Here is a 10,783-nt window from a genome sequence, read left to right on the forward strand (position 1 = left end):
CCTGACTAGGCATGATGGGAATTGTAGTTCCTGAACAACTGTAGAGCCATAGTTTGGAGATCCCTGTGGACAACACATAAAGTCCTTATCAAACATCTGTATGAGAGGACAGTCCTTTGTCCTCATTCTTCATCATTGGGGCTCAGTTTTTCCGGTGGTACACATAAGTACAGTCCCAGCAAAGTCTGCATGTAGTTGGTAGGGCTGCTAGTTAGATGGCCAGTCCCATAGTTGCCAACAGTCCCGATTTGCCCTGGACTTTCCTGGAAATCAGACCAATGTCCCGGTCTGAGAATGTCCCGGGTAAAATCACGCAAATCCGCCTCTGTCACGGACATTGGGACGTGACGGAGCAGAAGAGGCATGGCAGATGTAGGAGCACATGGAGAGGCAGCCTGTCCGATAGAGTGGGAGCCGGCAGCATTGCTTGCTGAGCCTGTAGATGCTGAGCGTACCTCGGCTGGCCCGGCTAGGACCAGGTAGGTCCTTCTCACTACTAGGTCAGTGCCTAGGGATGAGCCGTACACCCCCCGGTTCGGTTCGTACCAGAACCTGCGAACGGATCGAAAGTTCACGTGAACTTTAGAACCCCGTTAATGTCTATGGGACTCGAACGTTCGAAATCAAAAGTCCTAATTTTAAAGGCTAATATGCAAGTTATTGTCCTAAAAAGGGTTTGGGGACCCGGGTCCTGCTCCAGGGGACATGTATCAATGCAAAAAAAAGTTTTAAAAACGGCCGTTTTTTCGGGAGAAGTGATTTTAACCACTTGCCGCCCGCCATATAGCAGAATGACGGCAGCAAAGTGGTTTCAACATCCTGACTGGGTGTCATATGACGTCCGCAGGATATTGAGCCGCTGCACGCCCCCGGGGGCGCGCATCGCGGCGATCGTTGTTGCGGGGTGTCAGTCTGACACCCCACAACACCGATCTAGGTAAAGAGTCTCTGACGGAGACTCTTTACCACGAGATCAGCCATGACCAATCACCGCTGATCACGATGTAAATAGGAAGAGCCGGTGATCGTTTTTTCCTCACTCGCGTCTGACAGACGCGAGTAGAGGAGAGCCGATCGGCTGCTCTCCTGACAGGGGGGGGTCTGTGCTCATTGTTTATCAGCACAGCCCCCCTTCGGATCCCACCCAGGACCACTGGGGAAGCCGCCCAGGACCACCAGGGAAGCCGCCCAGGACCACCAGGGAAGCCATCCACACTGGACCACCAGGTATGCCCCCTAGACCCCCAGGGAAATACTAATCTGTGCCCAGGTAGCTGCCAATCAGTGCCCACTCACAATGCCTACCACTGCCAGTGCCACCAGGGATGCCTATCAGTGCCGTTTATCAGTGCCCATCAGTGCCCAGCAGTGCCACCTATCAGTGCCCAGCACTGCCACCTATCAGTGCCCATCAGTGCCACCCATAACAACCCATCTTTGCAGCCTTTCAGTGCCCATCAGTGTCGCCTATCAGTGCCCATCAGTGCCACCCAGGGCCAGCCATGAGTGCCCATCAGTGCCGCCTATGAATGCCCATTAGTGTTGCATATCAGTGCCCATCGTCAGTGCCCGTCAGTGCCCGCTCATTGGTGCCATGTCATCGGTGCCACCTTATCAGTGCCTGTCAGTGCCACCTTATCAGTGCCCATCAGTGAAAGAGAAAACATACTTATTTACAAAATTTTTTAACAGAAACAAAAGCAAAACTTTTATTTTTTTTTAAATTTTCGGTCTTTTTTTATTTGTTTAGCAAAAAATAAAAACCACAGAGGTGATCAAATACCACCAAAAGAATGCTCTATTTGTGGGAACAAAATGATAAAAATTTAGTTTGGGTACAGTGTTGGATGGCCGCGCAATTGTCATTCAAACTGCGACAGTGCTGAAAGCTGAAAAGTGGTCTGGGCAGGAAGGTGTATAAGTGCCCTGTATTGAAGTGGTTAATGATGCTTAAAGTGAAAAAAAGTGAAATATTCCCTTAAATATCGTACCTGGGGGGTGTCTATAGTATGCCTGTGAAGTGGCACGTGTTTCCCATGTTTAGAACTGTCCCTGCACAAAATGACATTTCTAAAGGAAAAAAAGTCAATTAAAACTGCTTGCAGCTTTAATGTAATGTTTGGTCCCGGCAATATGAATGAAAATCATTGAGAAAAATGGCATGGGTACCCCCCCCAGCCCATTACCAGCCCCTTTGGGTCTTGTATAGATATTAAGGGGAACCCCGCACCCAAATTAAAAAAAGGAAAGGAGTGGGGCCTAGGGTTGCCACCTCATCCCTTTAAACCCGAACACATATTAATTACACAGGTTCTGAGACTAATTTAGTGCAGATAAGGCACCAAGTGAGTTTAATTATCACCTTAATCAGCCACAGAACCTGTGTAATCAATATGTGTTTGGTTTTAAAGGGATGAGGTGGCAACTCTAGTGGGGCCCCCAGGCACCCAAATTAAAAAAAGGAAAGGAGTGGGGCCTAGGGTTGCCACCTCATCCCTTTAAACCCGAACACATATTAATTACACAGGTTCTGAGACTAATTTAGTGCAGATAAGGCACCAAGTGAGTTTAATTATCACCTTAATCAGCCACAGAACCTGTGTAATCAATATGTGTTTGGTTTTAAAGGGATGAGGTGGCAACTCTAGTGGGGCCCCCAGGCCCTATATACTCTGAACAGCAGTATACAGGCGGTGCAAACAAGACAGGGACTTTAGGTTTGTTGTTAAGTAGAATCTGTTTGTAATTTTGAACTGGTACATTTTTAAAGTGTAGCTCCAGCCAAAAAATCTATTTTTAAGCTTTTTGGAAAACATAGGGAAGGGTTATCACCCCTGTAACATTTGTTTTGCTGTCTGTGCACCTCTTCAGAAGATTTCACCTCACTTTCTGTCCCAATGACCAATGTTTTTTGAAAATTTGAGGTTTTTAGTGAAACAAGGTGTGGTGATAAAGCCTCAGTGGAGAGGAGACACGTTTTCCCCATATTAACTCTTATGCCACGTACACACGAGTGGACTTTTCGGCAACAAAAGTCCGACGGCCATTCCGGCGGACTTTCGTCGGACTTTTGACGGACTTCCGACGGACTTTAGAATGAACGGACTTGCGCACACACGGTCACACAAAAGTCCAGTGGACTTTCGTCGGACTTTTGACGGACTTCCTACGGACTTTAGAACGAATGGACTTGCGCACACACGGTCACACAAAAGTCCGACCGTCTAGTACCCAGTGACGTACACCAGGTCCGACGAGACTATAAAACGGAAGTTCAATAGCTTGTGCGCCACCCGTTGGGCCCCTTCTGCTAACTCGTGTTTATCTCGTGTTAGTAGAAGTTTGGTGAGAGACAATTCGCGCTTGTGAGACTCGTATTTTTCAGATCATTTAACTGTTGTTCAGTCCGCTCGTTGCTGATTTTCAGCTCGCTCTTCACAGGCCTTGCTGTTCTTCAGTGCGTTCTGTTTGTTCTGACCAGCCGACCGTTTTGAAGCCATGTTGCGTATATGTACTCGTAGAGCTCGTGCATTGTATGTGCTTGGTGCTGTAGCTCATTCTTCAACCCAAGCCCAGTCCATGAACAGGGCGAGGAGGAGTTCATGGAGGAAGAATTGGTTGCTCCAGCGTGACCAATTCTGTCACATGCGTTTGCTCCTTGAGATCCCTGAGAATAACCCTGAGGATTTCAGGAATTTTCTCCGGATGACGGACCCCGTTTTTGACCGTTTGTTGGCTTTGCTGACCCCTTATATCAGCAGGCAGGATACCTGCATGAGGCAAGCCATCGCTGCGGAGAAGAGGCTAGTTACCACGTTGCGGTACTTGGCAATGGGGAGAAGCCTGCAGGACCTTAGGTTCTCGACAGGCATCTCCCCCCAGGCTCTGGGGATCATTATCCCAGAGACCTGTTCTGCCATCATCCAGGTCCTGCAGAAGGACTATATCAAGGAAAGAATTTTTATCCTTTAACATCACATTTTATTGTATTTAATGTTTGCTAATGTAATGTATTTCTTTATTCAAACACTAATTACCATGATTGCAATATAGTGTGAATGTCCCCTTTGTCCTCATGCATGCTGTAATATTTCAATGATCTTTTTTGTACTGCATACATATTAGCTTTCACTAACCTACCCAGCATATGCTGGGCCCATATCCAACTAGTGTAGTCTCTTAACAATGTATTTTGCCAGCTCCATTGTATTGCTTTACCCTAAAATGTCAGCAAATGGTCTGTGTGTCCTTAAATTGATTTACAATCCCCTCCCCCCCTAAAATGTCAGCAAATGGTCTGTGTGTCCTTAAATTGATTTACAATCCCCCCCCCTAAAATGTCAGCAAATGGTCTGTGTGTCCTTAAATTGATTTACAATCCCCCCTCTAAAATGTCTGCAAATGGTCTGTGTGTCCTTAAATTGATTTACAATCCCCCCTCTAAAATGTCTGCAAATGGTCTGTGTGTCCTTAAATTGATTTACAATCCCCCCCCCCAAAATGTCTGCAAATGGTCTGTGTGTCCTTAAATTGATTTACAATCCCCCCTAAAATTTAGCAATGTGCCATCAGAGGGGGTGATGAATCTGATAAGTGGGCCTTATATTTTAGTCTTTAAATAATACTTATTACAATATATGTTATACTGATGCTGGGCAAGAATGTTTTTTGTGTAATGTGCTTGCAATGTTATGTGCAAAAGTACTTATATTTTTTTTTCTTGTTTGACTCCCCAGTTTCCTTCAACATCACAGGAATGGCAGACTGTGGCATCCCATTTTGCCACCCGTTGGGACTTTCCCAACTGTGGAGGGCCTATAGATGGGAAACACGTCCACATCGTGCCACCACCCCATTCGGGGTAATACTATTTTAATTATAAAGGGTTTCATAGTATCGTCTTAATGGCGGTGGTGTTGGCACAATATGAATTTCTGTATGTAGACATAGGGAAGAATGGCCGGATGGAGGAGTCTTCGCCCAGACGGAGTTCTACCAGGATCTCCAGAGTGGTCGCCTGGGATTACCACCTGATGCGGGTAACGTGGAAGGACTTCCCTTTGTCTTCATTGCAGATGAAGCCTTCGGTCTGGGCGAGCACATGATGAGGCCATTCCCCCAAAGGACCCTCACCCCAGAGAGGAGGGTATTTAACTTCTGGCGGCTGGCCAGAGCGAGAAGAGTTGTGGAGAATGCCTTCGGGATCATGGCCAGCCAGTTCTGCCTGTTTCAGACAGCTATCCACATGGCGGAATACAAACTAAATCACCTTGTCCTAGCGTGCTGCACCTGCACAATTATTTAAACAAACATTCCAGTAATTATATTGCATCACTTGGGCCTGAGGCCGGACTTATAGAGAATCCTCTGACAGGCCTGGATACTGGCTGTACTGGCTTGGCCCCTCAAAGCGCCCGTCAAGTTCGGGATCAATATGTTTTTTTTTTTTCTTCCTTTATTTTTATTAGTTTTTCAGATTATACAGTATTCATTATAAACATTATACAAGCAAGGAAAAGCCGTTGTATCGTATATTATCCCATATCACAATAGAAAAAGAATGAAAATATCAAACCCTTGTACTTCCCCTTTTTACCCCCCCCCTCCCAGCCTTGTCCCCAATCACCCCCATTACCCTCCCCCCTCCCCCACAGTTGCTTCCAGTAAAAGAGTAATATCTTAACTTTAACAAACCTTATTACCTAACTAAGTGCATACTACTGATAGCTATACCCTCAAATAACTATTCCTAGATACTAATGGTCCTACCTGCACTAAAAATTTATATATTTCTACCCTGACACCACAAACCCCAAATCTTTGTAAATTTCCTATAACTTCCCCTTCTAATATAGATTGTCCTCTCTGTTCCGACCAGTGAGTTCATTGTGCTAACCCATTCTTCAGGAGTAGGAGGCACTGCTGATAACCATGCTTTCGCGATCAATTTCCTCGCCTGATATAGACCCCGCACAATTGCTGTACCTATGTGGTCTTCCCCCTTGTTCTTACTAATTAGCCCCAGTACACACGCCTTAGCCTCGTATTCCACTCTTATCCCAAATCTAGCTTCTATGATGTTTAGAATCTCAGTCCAATACCTAGCTAATTTCGGACATCTCCACATTATATGTATAAGATCGCCCGTCTCCAAACATCTGGGGCATTTGTCGTCTGGTCTTCGACCAAATCTATGCAGCCTCTTGGGGGTATAGTAGGCTCTGTGTACCAGCAAGAGGTGCGACGCCCGCTGCGACGGGGAAAGGGACACCAGTGGACCGAGCTCCAATATTCTCTCCCATTGGTCATCACTCAGCTCCCCCACATCTGCCCCCACCCTTCCCTTACACGCGAAAGTGGCGCCAAACTAATTGCCCTTGCCGTTAGCTGATCATAGATCCCTGATATTAACCCTTTAAGACTAGATACCCTCACCACCTTACTGAGCAGAGGTGCACTACACCAGTCCAGTGCTTTGATCTTAAATTGCTTCTCTAGTGCGCGTCTAATCTGGAGATAAAAATAGAATGTTTCTTTAGGAATTCCAAACTCCCGTCTCAGGTCCACAAAGGCTTTTAATATATTGCCATCAAATATTTGCTTCAGCCTATTTATACCCGCCCTTTCCCAGGTCCTGTTCACTCCTATAGTCTTCAGTTCTTGCAGCTGCCCATTCTGCCATATAGGTGAGAACTCCGTAAGCCCCCTATAACCCATTTCGATCTTCACTGACCGCCAAACTTTTATAACCAATTTGTATGTTGGAAATACGCTTCCTAATGTTCCCGATTCCAGTGCCCCTATCAGGGAGTTATGCGGGTTCCCTGATAGCATAATTTTTGTACTGGAATTCGCCTCTCCCCCGCACTCACACCCCCCCAGATGCTGCAACTGGGCCGCCAGAAAGTACCTATATGGGTGGGGCACCGCCAATCCCCCCCTCCCTGTTAGGGCGCTGTAAGGTCTGAAGACTGATCCTGGCCTGACCCTTCTTCCAGATTAACTCACGAAAGATGGAATTTATTTTTGCAAACCATTCCCTCCCAATCCAAACCGGTGAGTTGTGTAATATGTACATTAATTGTGGCATCCAGATCATCTTTATCAAATTTACGCGCCCTGCCATAGATAGAGGGAGCCGGCACCAGATATCTTTTTTCCTTTTAAACTTTTCCAAAAGTGGGACTAGATTGTCTCTAATATACTGAGTTGGGGTATTGGTTATTACTATACCCAAATATTTGAAGTTCTCCACCACCCTAAGACGAGGTATTTCCTGCGGAGGGGAGCCGGTAGTCGAGTCAAGCGGGAGAAGTGTAGATTTCTCCCAGTTAACTATTAACCCTGAGATCTTTCCGAACTCTTCCACCAACTGGATCGCCCTTACTAATGACGGCCCCATGTCCCCCAGAAACAACAGCACATCATCGGCATAAAGTGCTATTCTCTCCTCACCCCCCTTTCTTTTATAACCCTGCAGGCCTAGAGAGCTTCTTATTACCTCCGCGAATGGCTCCATTGCTAGGGCGAACAACAGGGGCGACAAAGGACACCCCTGCCTAGTCCCCCTCTCAAGGGAGATCCGCTCTGAGTATGTATTATTTATTTTTAATCTAGCACTGGGGTGGTGATATAGTATCTTAAGCCACTTTATGAACCGAGGGCCGAACCCAAATTTTCCCAATACCCACCATAAATAATCCCACTCCAGGGAGTCAAATGCCCTGGCGATATCCAGGGACAGGACAACCCTGGAGCCTGCATTCTCTACCGGCGTCTGGAGATTCAAAAAGGTTCTTCTTATGTTTTTACTAGTGGACCTATTCTGCATAAACCCAGACTGGTCCGGGTGAATCAGACCAGATATGCATTTATTGAGCCTGGTAGCCAAGACCTTTGCCAGGATCTTGGCGTCCATGCCCAACAACGAAATCGGTCTGTATGACGATGTTTCTAATTGATTTTTCCCTTCTTTCTGGATCAGTACTATAGTAGCCTCAGACATAAAGGTAAGCTCCCAAATGCAGCTGACCAATTATATGCCTTCAGAAGTTCCGGGGCCAACACCTCCCCAAATTGTTTGTAAACCTCGACTGGTAGTCCATCGGGGCCTGGGGACTTTTGGCTCTGCATATTCTTTATTGCTTGCACAATTTCTTCCAGTGTTATCGGTACTTCCAGACTATTCGTATCTGCCTCCGAGAGCACCGGCAAGACAGTACCTCCCAAAAATTCCTCCATCTCTATTGTTCAGGACAGTGGCGTGTCCTGTACAGATCCCTATAGAATTCTACAAATGTATCGTTAATTATCCCCGGATCTGATGAAATATCCCCTTTCTTTGTTTTAATCATAGGAATTATTGAAGAGGTAGAGTTGGTTTTGGCCAGCATAGCCAGCGTCCGACCAACTCTTTCCCCCTCGTCAAAATTCCTTTGCCTCTGAAAAACCTTCCTGTTCTCTGCTCTTCTAATTTCTTCGTTTTTATATTCTTGTTGCTTCAATACCCATAGGTCTCGATTTTCCATAGTCGGATCTAGCACATACTTTCTTTCTGATTCCCGAACCTCTTCCCTAATACTCTCTGCCCTTGCCCTTGCTTGCTTCTTTAACTTGGATATCTGTTGGGTCAAAAGCCCTCTGAGGAACGCTTTCAAAGAGTCCCATATCACTCCTCCCGATGCAGTACCTGTATTAAAGTCGATAAATTCTCTCAGTCTTACATTAATTTCATCCCTATTCCCCATCAGTTCCAACCATGTTGGATTTAATGACCACAACCTCAGGCCACCTTTATCCCGCATGGTTATTGTCAATATCAGTGGCGAATGGTCAGACACTCCCCTTGGGCGATATTCAATTCTATGGATTAGGGGTTGGGCTTCTTTGTTACCTATGGCCATATCAATACGGGAGAGCGTTTGGTGGGTCCCTGAGAAGCAAGAGTACTGTTGACCAGTAGGATTACGAGCCCTCCACATATCACACCACCCTACCTCCTCAAGGAACTGTGCCAGCCTTCCCTCCTCCCCTCTACCTCGACTAACCCCTGGCGGAAATCTGTCGATCCTGCTATCAAGAACGGCGTTAAAATCCCCAACTATCACCACTGGGACCTCTCTCTTATCCTCGAGGAACCCTAATAACAAGAACAAAATCTCCATTTTAAAAGGTGGGGGAATGTACACATTTACTATAACAAAAGGCCTTCCCTCAATTAAACAATACAAAAAAATAAAACATCCCCATTTATCAATACTGACATCCCTGCAGGAAAACATCAGACCCTTTCTAATCAGAATACTCACCCCCCTCGAGTAGGAGGAGTACACTGAGTGATATTGTAACTGAAATTTTTTATTTCTAATTGATAACTTGGTCTCGTCGGTCAGATGAGTTTCCTGCAGGCATATCACATCAGTAGCACACGATTCTAGTTCCTGGAACACAGTAGCTTTTTTCATAGGCTCGCTCATACCTCTGATGTTCCAGGAACTTATCCCAAATGCTCTAGGCTGCATTCAATATATACTTCAACAAAGTGCTATACCAGTTATGCAAGTTATGCAAGTACCGGGATAAGTCTATCCTTCTACTAATATGTTGATAAGTCGAAGCCATACAATTATGCTGTTTTAACCCGGCACTTTTTTTGAAAAGGATTACAAAAAAGAAATCTCCAGCATCTAAACTGATAATACCAATTCACCACATGTGCTCTTATTCCTCCAGGCCTTTTGGCCTTCTGTTTCAACTCAGCAATACCCCCTCTTACCATACTCAATGCTATTATTATGGGGAGGGGACCAAGCGGGTTCAGAGGAAAATTACCCCCATACCCCCCACCCCTCCCATCCAAAACTGTGTTTCTTATTATATTAAATCTCATAAAGTTTAAATAATTATAAAAAAAATTTTTTAACCGTGCGCTGTACATTTTAAGAGTAATTGATGCAACTGTGCTGTCCCCTACTTTAAATAATCCCTTCTGCCCCCTCCCTTGCCTCACTCGGCGTGCCCTAGGAGCCTTCCTTGTGACCACTCTTCTCCCCTCGTCCCACCTCATCCACCCCGCCTCTCTCCATACTCCCCCCTCCTCCCCCCTCCCCCCCAGTAGCCCCATTGACCCAAGGGTTACAAAAAACCCCATCACCACTCTAAGCAATGCTCTCAACCCACACATCATCCACCCATCCCTCCCTCTCCCAACCCCTGATGCTGCAAAAAAAAAAAAAAAAAAAATTTTGTCCATGTGTGATTTCAACTTCATAGGTTCTTTTTGTTCTCTTCAAACCAGTCCGTGACTCCTTTGACAGTTTAAAAAAAACGGGTAGTTCCTAGGGCCTCTATACGCAGCCGTGCAGGATATAATAATGCATATGGAATATTGTGGTTCCGTAATGTGCGCTTGATATCCAAAAAACCTGCTCTTCTCCTTTGTAGATCTGGGGAATAATCTGGGTATATCGCAATTTTAGCTCCATTAAAAAAAATGTCTCCTTTCTCTCTAGACCTTTGCATTAAATTCAACTTATCTTTATAACAAAAAAATCTCAGTATCATTGGTCTCGGGCGATCTCCTGAGTATGCTGATCTAGACGGCACTCTGTGGGCTCGCCCAATAGAGAAAAACTGTGAGAACGCCTCAGCCCCAAACACCTCCTTAAGCCACTTTTCCATAAATTCTTCAGGGCGGGAACCCTCACTTTTCTCAGGGAGACCCATCACTCTTACATTTTGTCTTCGGGACCTGTTCTCCCAATCGTCCATCTTAAGGCTGTTA

The sequence above is a fragment of the Aquarana catesbeiana genome, linkage group LG07 (assembly GCF_042186555.1).
Source record: "Aquarana catesbeiana isolate 2022-GZ linkage group LG07, ASM4218655v1, whole genome shotgun sequence".
NCBI lineage: Eukaryota > Metazoa > Chordata > Amphibia > Anura > Ranidae > Aquarana > Aquarana catesbeiana.